Source organism: Panthera uncia, assembly GCF_023721935.1.
Source record: "Panthera uncia isolate 11264 chromosome C1 unlocalized genomic scaffold, Puncia_PCG_1.0 HiC_scaffold_3, whole genome shotgun sequence".
NCBI lineage: Eukaryota > Metazoa > Chordata > Mammalia > Carnivora > Felidae > Panthera > Panthera uncia.
The window spans coordinates 27,652,416-27,666,944 of record NW_026057584.1 but is presented as its reverse complement, the minus strand read 5'-3'; the positions used below and the strand labels follow the sequence as shown (position 1 = coordinate 27,666,944).

General features: G+C 38.2%; 1 long non-coding RNA gene across 1 annotated transcript in view; it reads right to left on the bottom strand.

Annotated features, from left to right (window-relative positions):
• LOC125911250 (uncharacterized) overlaps window positions 1-14,529 on the bottom strand; it is a 31,447-nt gene that overhangs the window by 9,914 nt on the left and 7,004 nt on the right. The window contains exons 3-4 of the long non-coding RNA XR_007454297.1: window positions 7,704-7,791; window positions 1,712-1,802 (exon numbers count right to left, since the gene is read on the bottom strand). This is a non-coding gene — a long non-coding RNA (uncharacterized LOC125911250). The remainder of the gene's footprint in view (window positions 1-1,711; window positions 1,803-7,703; window positions 7,792-14,529) is intronic.

Below are 14,529 nucleotides of genomic sequence, written 5' to 3'. Positions count from 1 at the left end.
AACTAATAGAATAATGCATGTTAACTATACTGAGAAGAAAGACAGAAAGAAAGACAGAAAGACAGAAAGACAGAAAGAAAAAGAGAAAGACAAAAAAGAGAAAGTAGTCCAGTTTTTCCAGCACCGTTTGTTGGAGAGACTGCTGTTTCCCCATTGTATACTCTTGCTTTCTTTGTTGTAGATTAATTGGCCATATACGTATGGGTTTATTTCTGAGCTCTCTATCTTGTTCCATTGATCTATGTGTCTATTTTTGTGTCTTTTTTGGTGATTTTACGGAAATTTTAGTGTTTAGACCTTTTATGATGCTGTTGCAGCGTTTGCTTCTTTAAGTGCTATTAAAGTTGATACAAAACAAAACTACATAATTCTATAAAACCTAATCAACTCATTTATGTAAAGTATATGGAATGATTATGCAAGAACAAGTTGTGTTTTTGCCCCAAATCACCAGTATCTATGATAACAATGGAAGAACATAATTCATATTCATGAAACATCCTTTAAGCTGCTGAAAGCCTTCATTTCATTTGTGGATAATATTATTTTGTGTCAGTTTTGAGCAAAAGGTGAAATATAAAAAGTGCTTTTAATCCCACATATAAAGTATTCTGTTGTTACTTCAGAGCTTTGTTTTGTAATATTAACAACTGAACATAGATGTGACAGGTTTACACAGATTCAAATTAATCTCAGGAAAAGAAGACACTTCAGAAAATTACTATCCATACTGAATGGGGTAAAATAATACAAATGCAGGGGTCAAAGTTGGAAATGAGAAGGCAGCTGCTAAATGAAGTTATTAAATGCCTCTGCCCTGAAGAAGAAAGGCTTATTTAAGCAGAAAACTGGTTGGAAAACAATGTTCAGTTAAATAGAGTGAGACAACAACTACATTTGCTAAAACTGAGACATGGATCTTTCTTTAAAAATTTTCTTCTTGTTAATAAGTCTAAATTTTGAAGCTGTGCTCAATAACGCCTTCCATGTGTGTTGTTTTAGATTTCATAAAGCTTTGTGTATCTGCACACTAATTGCAGATCAGAAAACTAAGCTTCTGAGAAAAGAGATGGTGATGTTGAGGGAGATTGAGTAATTTATCCAGCATCGTGAATGTATTTACTACCACTGAACTGTATGCTTACAAGCTGTTAAGATGGTAAATTTTATGATATGTGTATTTTGCCACAATAAAAAAAGGAAAGAAAAAAGAATAAGCAAGGAGATGGCCCAAAGCCTGAAAATGAGGCTCCCTTGCATTTTGTGAGCTACTTATTCTATTTCTGTAATTCATGTACCCCTTTTTTAAAAAAAAATGTTCATTTATTTTTGAGAGAGAGAAAGAGAGTGCAAGCAGGGGAGGGGCAGAGAGAGAGAGAGAGAGAGAGAGAGAGACAGAGAGACAGAGGATCCAAGGTGGGCTGCAGGCTGACAGCAGAGAGCCCGATGTGGGGATGGGGGGCTCAAACTCACGAGCTGTGAGTTCATGACCTGAGATGAAGCTGGCCACTTAACCGACTGAGCCACCCAGATGCCCCTCATGCCCTCTTTTGTATTAGATTGTTTTAGCAGATGTCCCACTAAGCCTGAAAAGTAAGTGTAATCGTTAAGCCCATTTTATAGATAAGAGACTGAGCATTCTAGTTGACTTTTGAAGTGTAATAGACTGTCACAAAATGGTTTATGACCAAAAGAAATTTATTTTCCTTACTCATAAGTCTGTGGGTTCAACGGAGTTTGGCTGCTTCAGCTGGGCGAGTCCCAGACTGCTTGTCAGGCTCAGGTCTGTTTTCCTGAAACATCTTCTCACAGCCGTTGGCAGAAGTACATGAGAGTAAGCAGAAAAACACATTATCTGGAAGGCCTCAGTTTGGAACTGTGCCCTGTTCCTATCCCCACCTTCCACTGATCACTGCCAAGCTCATAGTGTTTGTCATTAAATTACCGATTCTGCGCTCCAAACCTACCTTTCTATACTCTGATTTATGTTGCTGGATCTGGGGCCATTTTTCTACTTTGTCAGATGGCTCCCAGCCTGGGCTCATTAACTGGAATTACCAGAGGGGATTTGAAGACTGGAGAAGAGATACTCATTCCCCTGTTTTCTTGTTCCTGACACTCCTCCCCAGGAAAGTTTCTTCACCCTGACAACGGCAGTTGGCTCCAGTGTTTAGTTTAAAAAATTTTTGCCACATATCACCAGAAAAAGTCTCATTGATGCTCCCTCACGATACCGTCACTAGCCGGGCATCGTTTCTCTTCAGAGGCCTGAACCCCCCAAAATGGGCCCCTCCTCTAATCAAGAGAACCAGCAGCAGGTGGGCAACACCTTCAAGCCATGTTTGGGCATCACATTCCATACCTTCAGACTCTGACTGCAGGAACTCTCCTCCTTGTGTTCCTACATTCCCAGAACCTTCTCATCCAACAGAACTGGGATGGGGTGAGGTGAGTGAAGTGTCACAGGAGTCCTTTGTTGGACATAGCCTTCATTTGAAACTTGCTGTTTTGTTTACTGTGGATTTTCACATTCATATTTTTTATGTTGCTTTCTGAGGTTTTTGGTGTCCTTTTACATTTTTCCCCTGAGGACAGTGCCTCCCCTGCCAGATTGTAGTCCCTGATGGGTAAGGCACAGGTGCCCACTGCAGATGTCCCAACACTCTCTTATCTAGTTACTGACTGTTCCTCAACACTAGCTCAGTATTTGTGATGACAGGAACCACATTTCAAAAGGAAGGCGCTCCTTCTGCCTGCTTGCATGTCGGGCCGACTTCCAGAGTCCGTCTCAGCCCTGTTTCAGATGTTGAAAACAAACCCAACCATGAATGTTTTCCGCATAACTTTGTCAACCTTGATGCCTTTTTTGCCCTTGGCACTAACTACAACTTCCAGTATGTTGTTGAATAGGAGTCATTAAAATGAAAATGTTTGCTTGATTCCTGATTTATACGTGGGTTTTAAAAAGAGGTTTTTAAAAGAATGGCCCTTAAAAAAACCATAGAGATGTGGTGTTCCAATCAGCAGAACCTCAGGCGGTGGACCCGGCCATCTACTTTGCCGAGAGTTTTATGCTACGTTGCTATAGGAATTTAATGGATTTTTTTCCTGCAATAACTTGAAGAGTACTTGCTTGTCTTGAAGAGGTCTATTGATTCTTATGCATTACTTTTGTAATTAAGAGACATGAAACATTTTATTTCTAAATTTGTTCATGTTTTCTGAGTACATATTTAGCTATTTTTTTTAACGTTTATTTATTTTTGAGACAGAGAGAGACAGAGCATGAATGGGGGAGGGGCAGAGAAAGAGGGAGACCCAGAATCCGAAGCAGGCTCCAGGCTCCGAGCCATCAGCCCAGAGCCCGAGGCGGGGCTCCATCTCGCGGACCGCGAGATCATGACCTGAGTTGAAGTAGGACGCTAAACCAACCGAACCACCCAGGCGCCCCCACATTTAGCTATTGAATTGAATTAAATGAAAATATTTCTTAACAAAATAAACTTTCTTTGTATTCTCGGAATTTGTTCATCCTCATCATGGTACATTCTAGTTCCAAAATACTGCTAAGAGATATCTCCTAATACTTTATTCAGATTTGCTCTCTCTATGTTCATAAATGTGATTTACCTATAGGTTTCTGTCTTTGTGGTAATTTTCAGCTTTGGGTGTCTGTGTTATTCTGGCTTTATAAAACATTGGGAGATTTCTTTTACTTTTTACCACTTAAAATGTTTAAACTGTATGGCCATATAGTGTTTCTTGAAGGCTTAGGAAAATTTCTCTTTGAAACAATTTGGGGCTTTAGATTTTTTTTTGGTAAGGAACAGTTAGTCAACTCTAATGGGCTTCATTAAAGTTGATTCCTACCACTATTGATTCTTAGAAATAATTTGTATTATCCAAATGGTAAAATTCATTTGCTTTGCAATTTGCATGGTACTTTTATTATTATTTTTTAATATTCCCCATGTATTTGGTTATTTCCCATTACTTTTTTTATTTAGTATACTTTGGTTTTTACTCTTTTTTACTTCATGTGGCTGGCTGGTGATCATTGTATTTTGCTACTTTTTTTTCTTTTTGTTTTCAGACACGAAATGTTAGTTTTATATATCTGTCCTAATTCTTTTTTTATTTTAAAGTTACTTATTTTTATGTATCCTTTACAATTTGCTTTTTTTATGTTTACGATTTGCTTTTACTTTCCATAGATTTACTTGTGATTTTTCTTAATTTTTTGAGATCAATAGTTTATATATTTTTATTATTTCTTATTTATCAAGCAAGATTTAAGACTATCAAGTACAAGTGGTTTTTAGTATATATTATAAAAATCCTGAATTTTGTATTTTTTTTCTTGACCTCAATGTTCAGAGATTATTTTCTAAATTCGAGTTTGTTTCTAATGATTCTTAAAATATTTTGATCATTTTATTGCCTTGTATCTGAGAACACAATTTCTCATATTTCTACCTTTTGAATTCAGTGACTTTTTTCTTTTGATTCAGTGTATGATCATTTTTTTCTCTAAACCCTGTGGATCTGAAGTAGGTGGGCCCGTCCAAGGACCCCGAGGACCTTGGCTTCCCGTAGGATAAAAATCAAAGATGAGCCAGAAGGAAGTGAAAGCAGAGTTTATTGAATAGGGTAAGTGATAGATATTAGTACATGGAGTGTCTGGGAGACTCAGAAAAAAAAAAGAGAGTAAGTCTTGTCATCGCTTGGGGTTTGGAGTTTATATTGGAAAGGGGTCTAGGGTATGTGATCCTTCAGGAATCCAGGGTAATGTCCAATCAAAGGCAAGTGACAAGTGAGTAGTAGGTGCTATTTCATAAATCACTGAAGGTAGGGTCTATTGATGCCAGCATGGGCCAAGGTTTGTTTGAAGCTGAAGTCCTAAAGTTTTAAGCTAAAGATCCCATGTTTGGGATCCAGTTGGATCTGGTGTTGGGGGCCCAGGATGAAACTCAGATTAACTTTCTTGTTTCCCCCTTGGAGGGGGAAATCATTTTTATGGTTTATTCAGAATCAAGGTGAAATGTAGAACATGAATAAATGGGGCCTAGCAGAAAAACAGCAGAGATGGAGACTTCCTAAAAATGAAGTCAGAAACTGAGGGGTCAGTTTCCCTTTCTCATATCCTTCAAAAACAGTATGTTCTTTGTGTTCAACTTAAACTAGCCAGGATAATCATATTCAGATTTTCTACACCTTTCATAAATCTTTTCCTACTTGATTTGCTACAGGCTAATAAGTGAGAGGTATTGTCTCCTACTACCCCGAGATTTATTTTGATATTCACTATGGCATTTTTTCCCTTTTGTCCACTATTATGTCTGACTGGTGCATTGTCATTGTGAATTGCTCTTTTTTTTTTTTTTTTTATCATTTTCAATGACTTTTTTTCCCCCTCATTTAACTTTTTTCCCCCCTTGAGCTCGAACTTACCTGACATTGTCCTGGTGAGTTGGGCTTTGATTTCCTTAGCATTTGCCAAGCATATTTTTTCATTCTTTGACTTCCATCCTTTGGGGCTTTAAATGCAGCATTTGTATGAGGCAGGTAGTTAAGTTCTACTTTTTAACTCCCTCCTTTGAGAAATACACATTTGTGTTTTTTTTTTTTCTTTTCTTTTTTGGTGTATCTACAATCCCACTCATCTCATTCTTTTATTTAATTATCTATCATCCCTTTTTTCATAGATTTAATGTTCTTTTCAATTTTCTCCAAATGGCATGTTTATGGCAAATTCCACCCTTATCACATAGGGTGTTGCTGCTGTTATAGTGGATTCTCTATCTCTTTTGTGGGTTATATTCATTCCCTGTTATTTTTCCTCCTCAGAATTTAGCTGGGGTTGCACACAATCATAATTGAATAGGTTTGGTTTCTGCTATATATTTTTCCCATAATTTTTTAAAAGTTATTTTTCAGAGTTTATGTTTTCCTCTTCTGCCATCTATTCTTACCCCCCTGGGGTTGCTCACAGATTTTCAAGCAACTCTCAAATTTGGGTGAGACTTTACTAACGTAATCAAAACAGTAGGCATTTAGTGTTTATTCTGCCCTTACCACACATGTCAACAGCCTGTCTTTGGAAGCCCTATTCATCCTGCTCCAGGTGCACAAGAGAAAACCTGGACCTAACATGTTCTGTGTCCACAGCATTAGTGATCCACATGGAAGGAGGAAAGGTCAGTCCTTTCCTGTGCCCCCATTAGTTGTTCCTGTAGTTGGCTGTTTCTCTTCCATCCTGATAAATCACAGTAACTCTGTTGTTGGAGACCATTGGCCCTGAGTATTATTCTCTTTCCTGTATGTCTTAGCAGCAGGTGCTAATAAAAAGGACGCCCTGGAAGATTTTCCTGTCCTTGGTGAGACTCTTATAATTCATGGTGTCAAAGAAGCTTTTCCCTAAGACTGCCTATTCATTCCCTGTAGGCCACTTATTTTATCCAGGGACTCTCATGAGATTTTTTTTCATTAAGTACCTACTTTTCCCCCTTATTGGTAGACAGGCATTTTTTTTTTTAATGTTTATTTATTTTTGACAGAGAGAGAGACAGACATGAACAGGGGAGGGGCAGAGAGAGAGAGAGACACACACACACAGAATTGGAAGCAGGCTCCAGGCTCCCAGCCATCAGCCCAGAGCCCGACGCGCAGCTCGAACTCACTGACCGCGAGATCGTGACCCGAGCTGACGTCGGACGCTTAACCGACTGAGCCACCCAGGCGCCCTGGCAGACAGGCATTTTTTTTGCCATGTGCATTTTTCCTTCCTCTTACTTTGAACTCAGATACAAGAGCTGGAGAGATAACAGTCATACTAAGACCAACCGACAGAATTGTAGAGACTGGCCATGCTATTACTCTGGAAGTGTTGAACTGATGCTTGCAAACAAGGTGACCTACTGTGGAATCCTACTAGGTGTGAAGAGAGGTCCCTGAGCTCCATGTACTTTTGGAACCGCCTCTGCCCTTCACTTCAACCCTTTTCTCAGCAGGGGTACAGAGGAACCCAGAGCTGGTGGAAACACTCACAACCTGCTGGTAGGTTAACTTTTCATTCATGCTCACTAGCCTCATGTGGGCTCTTAGTGCTACCCAGAAATCAGACTACATTTTCCTGACATACATTTTCCTGATAGATTCATTCTCCTTTTCTCCTAAGTGATGATTTCATTATTCTCTCCTTATTCCTCCAGCACCACAACCCCCTCTCAGATGATGACCTAATTTCTAATCTTCCCTGGGAAATGAAGGCAAGCAGGAGAGGATTTCCATAGATGCCCACAGTCATGCCTCCCACCTACTTGCATCTATAGTCAGAGGTCCTGCCTTCTCTATTTTTATAATAGATTAATTTAAATAATAATTCAATTCATCTTGCTCAGAACGGATGTTCTTAAAGTCTCCCACCTCTACCAATCATTTCTGAGACTCCTTGTGGGCACCCAGGCTTTCTGAGTTCCTCAGTCAGTCATTATGCTCTTTCCTGGGTCCACCACATTCTGTTAGTAGGATACTCTGGCATGGCTGCCGGCAATATGGTGCCCGAGAGAGTTTTTAATGGAAGTCTGTTTCCTTTTCACTCACAGCATCTTTGCTCTCTACTGGATTCAGACAGAAGTCCCTTTAGGTCATGTAAGGCAATTCCCAGTACCATAGCTAGGAATGACTTTGTAATAGTTTCTCACCTCTGGCAAATAAACTCAGTTTTCTTCCTAGGCCAGTTACTTCTTTGCTCATGGATGAGTTCTTTCCAAGGGAGCTCCTCAGACTTCCCTACAAATACAGTATCGATAAGCCTCCTTTACCAACTGATTCAGCAAACTCAGATATATATGAATCAAACCCATGGTTTCCAAATTTTATTTTACCCTTCTACCCATTGCAGGGAAAATAAAGGAAATTCTTTTATGAGTAACTTCTACTTTCTTTTTTTATTATTATTATTTGAGAGAGAGAGAGAGAGAGAGAGAGAGAGAGAGTTTGAGTAGGGGAGAGGGGCAGAGAGAGAGAGAGAGGGAGAATCTTAAGCAGACTCCACACCCAGGTCAGAACCCAAGTTGGAGCTCGATCCCACAACCCTGAGATCATGACCTGAGGCAAAAATCAAGAGTTGGACGCCCCCTAGGCAGCCCTGAATGCACTCCTGAGTAACTTCTACTTTCAAACAAAACTGTTGCTATGGTGCCTATAAGTGAAGGCACTGTCCATACAACCACCCTCCCTTTTCTCCCAAAGACATGGGACCATGTTGACACTCAGCTGTTGTTTTCTTAAGACAGTACCAGAATCAAAGAAAAGGCAAACTGAAAACTTTATCTCCAAGTCCAGAAAAGAGAGGGATGATCAGCAGCATCATACCCACCCTCTCAAATGAACTGGCTTTCCTCTGTTCCATTCCCAGTATTCTGTCTTAGGTACGGGGTAGCTTTATGCATTGAAGCTACCAATTTATAGTGAACAACCCCACACAGGAAGTATGAACAGAATAGAGATCTTATCACCATATTGCAATTACTCACAACAATTTTCTCCTTTGCTTGTGCATCTCTCCCTTTCTCTTTCTACTAAGCATATTTAGTCATAGCCTCCTTGAAAGTGGTTTTCCCTAACTGGCTCCCCAGAGGCTGCTGAAGCAATGGAGAAGTAGGAAGAGGGTTCTTATCCACTTAACATTGCCATTTAGTGCCATGTAAACTGGGTTAAGGTGCTTGACAAGGGTAGAGGGTAGGACCAGATGCTGGCTTACATAGCTGGCTGAGGGCATCCTTCCATGTTAAGGAAATTTAGTCAGGGAAAGAAACAATGGAAAAGTAAAGAAGATAAGTTTCACTATTATTAAAGTTTCTTTGGGGTGCCTGGGTGGCTCAGTTGGTTAAGCATCCCACTCTTGATTTTGGCTCAGGTCATGATCTCATGGTTTGAGTTTGAGCCCTGCATTGGTCTCTGTGCTGACATTGTAGAGCCTGCTTGGGATTCTCTCTCTACCACCCCCCCACCCCCCACCCCCTGCCGTGCCCCTACCCCACTTGCTCTTTCTCTCTCTGAAAATAAATAAATAAACTTAATTAAAAAATTAAAGAAGTTTTTTCACAGCCTTGATAAGGCAATTTGCATGGGTGTCATCTATTTTTTACCATTGTATTCCTTCCATCAAAAGAAGTTGTCTGCCTTCTTTTCTACCATTCAGAAGGGAATCACTTTCATTTTTAAAACAGCTAGTTCTCTGTAGATATTCCCTGTATAAAGCTGCATCAGTATCTGCTAAATCATAATTTGGGGTTAAAAGTAGTAACATTGCATGATCCCTAACTTATGTTACTCTTAACCTCCCATACATGCTTCTGTATATGGTGTATATTAGTTTTTATCTCTAAAGGTTATGTGGTGATATTACTCATTGATGTGCAGGAAAATATGTTTTGCTTTTTCTTTTTTTTAGTGGTGATTGAAGGGTTAGTCTAGGCATTCAGATTCTTTAGCCAAGAATTCCCATTTAAAGAAAATATTTTATGCATTTATATTTTGAGTTAACTGACTAGGCCATTATCAACACCATAGAAATATATTTCATGGAAGCAAACTTAAAAGTTAATTTTAACTTCAAAAGTTTTCTGTTTTGCTTTTAATTTTCATTTACCTTCTTTGGTAAGCCTAAAGCAGATATAATAGAAAAGGGAAGATTCTGGACATAGTTAATTAAGAGAGTTGAGAATTCTCTTCCAGCCATATTATACAAGGTATTATACATCATGGATAAAGCTGTAGGATGGCCATTGTCGTTGCTATAGCCTTAAAGTTTGTGCCCCCTCCTAAATTCATATGTTGAAATCAAATCCTCAGTGCAATGGTATTTGGGGGTGGGATCTTTGGAAGGTGATTAGGTTATAAAGGCAGAGCCTTCATGAATGGTATTAGTGGATTAGTGCCCTTATAAAGGAAATCCCAAATCCCAAAGAGTTCCCTTGCCCTTTTGGCCATGTGGGGACACAATGAGAAGGTGCTATCTATGAACCAAAAAAGGGAGCTCTCCCCAGACACTGAATCTGTTGGTGATTTGATCTTAGACCTCCCAGCCTCCAAAACTGTGAGCAATAAATTTCTGTGTTGTGTATAAGCAAACTATCTCTGTTATTATGTTACAGCAGGCCAAAATGTCTAATATAGTCATATTGCAATAACATTTCTTTGAAGTTACTAAGTTAAAAAAAATCGTTTGGTGTCAACATTTTCAGAGGAAAACACTTTCTTCTGGTATTTTATATAATACCTCATGACTAAATAAATGACATTTAACCCAAGAACATAAGGTTGTGTTAGCATTTAAAAATCAATCAATTTAATCCATCATATTAACAGACAAAAAAAAAAAAGCTGAAAAGTAGAATATGGTCATCTCATGAAACACAGAGATAGTAATTGTCAAAACCCCATATCATTTATGAGCAAAAACAAAAACAAAAATGCAAAAACTCAGTAAATAAGAACAGGAAGGAACTTCCTCAATATGATAAAGGACATCTATAAAAACCCACATAGCTAGTATCCTATTTAATGGTGCAAGATTAAATACTTTCCTGAAGATTAGAAGCAAGGCAAAAATATGTGCTGTCACCACGTGTAGTTAATGTTCTAGAAATGGTTTTAGCCAGAGCAATAAGGCAAGTAAAAGAAAGAATGTGAATAAAACTAGACTCAGAGAGACTTAATCATCTATGCTGAAATTCTATGGAAACTACAAAAAAGTTCCTAGAACTAATAAAGGAGTTTAGCAAGATTAGAGGGTGTAAAATCAATAAACAAAAGTTAATTCTATTACTATAAATTAGATAAAAGCATTTAGAAATAGAAATAAAAATAACAAAAACACAGTAGCATCAGTAAATATTAAATAGTGATAATTTGACAAAAATATTTAATACTTATAAATTGAAAACTATTAAATATTGCTGAGAGATGTTAAAGAAGATGTAACTGGAGAATTATACCATTTCCATGGATAGGAAGGCAGCATTATTATTATTATTTAATTTTTTTTAATGTTTATTTATTTTTGAGAGAGACAGAGACAGACTGTGAGTGGGTTAGAGGCAGAGGGAGACATAGAATCCAAAGCAGGCTCCAGGCTCTGAGCTGTCAGCACAGAGCCAGACAGAGCCGGACAGAGCTGGACAGAACCTGACGCGGGGCTCACACCCAGGAGCGGTGAGATCATGACCCAAGCCGAAGTCGGACGCTCAACTGACTGAGCCACCCAGGCGCCCCGGAAGGTAGCATTATTATTAACGTGACAAACGTATTTCCTTGGCATTTCCATATAGATTTTTGAATTGGTTTGGCAATTTCTTTCCTGTTGGAGTTTTTATTGGGACTGTATACTCCATTTGTTAATAACTATTTGTTTTTATCATCATTCAATTTCTATTGTTGATAAATTTATAAGATAAGATGTTTGTTAGACAATTCAGCTGAAGAATTTATGGAATATATAGTTTCATTTATTTCTTATATATAATTTTTTTTTTTTTTTTTGAGAAAGAGAGCATGAGAGCAGGGGAGGGGCAGAGAGGGAGGGAGAATCTTCAGCAAGCTTAGCGCTCATCACACTGAGCTCCATCTCACAACCCTGAGATCATGGCCTGAGCTGAAATCAAGAATTGGATGCTTAACTGACTGAGCCTCATCTGTGCCCTATAGTTTCATTTTTTTTCATGTTAAGACTATCTGGTGATTGGTCAGATTTATTAAGTGCTAGCCAACTTGGAAATAAAGTTACTTCTTAGGGAAAGTTACTTATTTATTATCACTTAAAAAATGATCATCATTAGCTAAGCGAAAGGCTCTTATTGTTTGTATTATAAAACTGACTTAGATTCAAGAAAAAAAATGCTCTTATCCTTTAATTTGTAATTTTATTTTGCATTTTATTGAATTAATGATTTGTTTAGATCTTAGAATCTGGGAGGCAACAAGGGAGTTTCGTCTTGGAAATGATTCACTCTAAAATAATAAATGTCTCCCTGGGCCTTCAGATTAAAGATTAGATAATTTGAGAAGTAATTTGAGTTTTAGTGTTTACAATTTGTCATAGAAGGTGGTTGCCAAAGTAGCAATAACATTTGTGAGGAACTGAAGAATTAAAAAGAATAATTCATACTGGTATGAAAATATATGTCAAAATAATTTAACCTACAATAGAAAGTTACTGAAAGCAAAAATTTGAAAGGATACTTATCTTAAAAAGAAATTTTTGGGGGAGGTGCCTGAGTGACTCAGTTGGTTAAGTGTCCGACTTCAGCTCGCATCTGATTTCACCGTTTATGAGTTCAAGCCCCGCACTGGGCTCTGTGCTGACAGCTCAGAGCCTGGAGCCCGCTTCAGATTCTGTGTCTTCTGCTCTCTCTGACCCTCCCCCCGCCTCCCCCTGCACTCTGTGTGTATGTGTCTCTCTCTCTCAAAAATAAACATTAAAAAAAAAAAACTTAAAAAGAAATTTTTTTTGGATTTATGTCATGTGTCACATGTTTTTATATCTGGAGTTATGTTACATAAAACAATAAATATAGATCAACCAATGATTAAGTCCTGGCTATGGCTAGTTTACTGTTACTGATTCATTCATTCATCAAATATTTATTAAGTGCCTACTATGTGCCAGTTTCTATGTTGGTGAAAGGTTGAATTAAAATAGTTTTACATTTCACAAGGAGCTCACAATGAGGTTTAAGGCAACTAGGGTCCCTTGGATTGGCTGTGTATTATAAATGAATTTCTGAAAAACCGTGGTTGTCTAGAATGGTTAATCTAGCAGACAAAGAATAATGAATTCATGTATAGCCTAGAGTGAGTTTAAATAATTAAACTAAGATTGCCTAAGGAAAACCATGAAATAAATAGCTTATCTCTGGCAGACCACATGTCCAAAATGTAACAAATATAAGAATACTATCTGAAGGCGCAGCCAAAGATCCAAGAGCAATCTTTGTATATAATGGACGGAAGAGGACAAGAGAGAGTGGGTGTGTACGTTTGTATTTTTCAGTATTGTTTTCCCTAGTTATACTAGCACATAGCAATCATATTAGTAAAAAATAGGGCTTCCATAGAGCTGTGGTATCTGTGCCATAAGATTGTATCTGAAAATGGCTGGAATAGAGAGATTAACTGGTAATTTAAAAAATAAATTTTTATTGGATATTATCATCTGTTCAGAAAATACACATGAGATGAAGAACATGTGAGCATTACATTGTGATGTGTATTTCTGTAGTCTTTTCCTCCAGTGTGAGATCTGTCTTTCTATTTGGAGATGATTCTATGTATATATGTCTAGTCTCTGTGAAGGAATATAGAACTATGGGTTGGCAATACACTCGCTCCCTTCTGTGCCTATCCCCAAATCAGAGAACACTTGGGAGCTACATTTTGGAGACTTTTTTTTGTCAGCAGAGTTGTGTTTAAACCCCGCTAATTAGGCATTCACACCACATCTGAAAGGTAGACGTGAAGCAAAGGTCATTATCCCTTCCTCTAGCAGCAGCTGGCAAATTCACAGCCTTTGTCAAATACGAGATTTTACAGCAGTCTCTAGGCATAACCCCTCAAATCCTACATGTGGGTGCTGAAACGCAAGCGACTGATAATAAACAATCTCATAAGATTATGGCCAAAGCCACATTATCTACCTCCAGCATGTTGAAAGGCTAGCAAAAATCTGAGGACTAGAAACTCTTCTCATTATTCATAAGCATCTAGTTCTTCTTCTTTTTTAAAAATTAAACCTCTTCCAATTGAAACACTCAGAGAGGGTTCTCTTTTTCTGCCTCAGTCCTGACTGATACATAGGAAATGGCCTACCCTTCACTATGGGATCCAGAAAAGCAGAGTCCTCCCACTGCTTTTCTGAGGGAGCTAAGGCTTAAGTCCCACACTTGGCTCATTGCTGGGAGGTGAAGCTCAAGTGGATAATTCACTGGTGACAGCAGCAGAGACGTGGCCAGTGGCAGAAACATCAAAGTCCGGTGATAGCGGATATATCCAGATGAGCCTTATTCCTGACAAAAGAGATTTGCTTTGCTAGTTGATCCTTCTGAACTGTGAAGTGTTTGACTAACTTTTCATGCCTGTTCTATCAGTTGTCTAAACCCTGTATATCTTTCTAAGTACAATTTTAAAAATTTTAGCCAAAGCCCAAGAATCGTAACTAATATAACATCACCCAGGGACAACTCATACCATATAAACCATCTGTAATAATGGAAGCCCAGACACCAGCCTTCAGTGAGAAGTATTGTGGATATACAGGATGCTGACTTGCTAAATCTATAACACATCCTGCCTTCTTATAATTACATCACTTGAATGAGGTTGTTTTATCTTCCTTGTCTTTATATAAGAGTTAGAAACTGTTTCCAAAACTCTAAAGATATATTTATGTCAATTAATATCTTGAAAGTTGAAACAATAAAATTTAGTCCATGTAGACCACATTTTAGAATATGGGACTATTGCGAA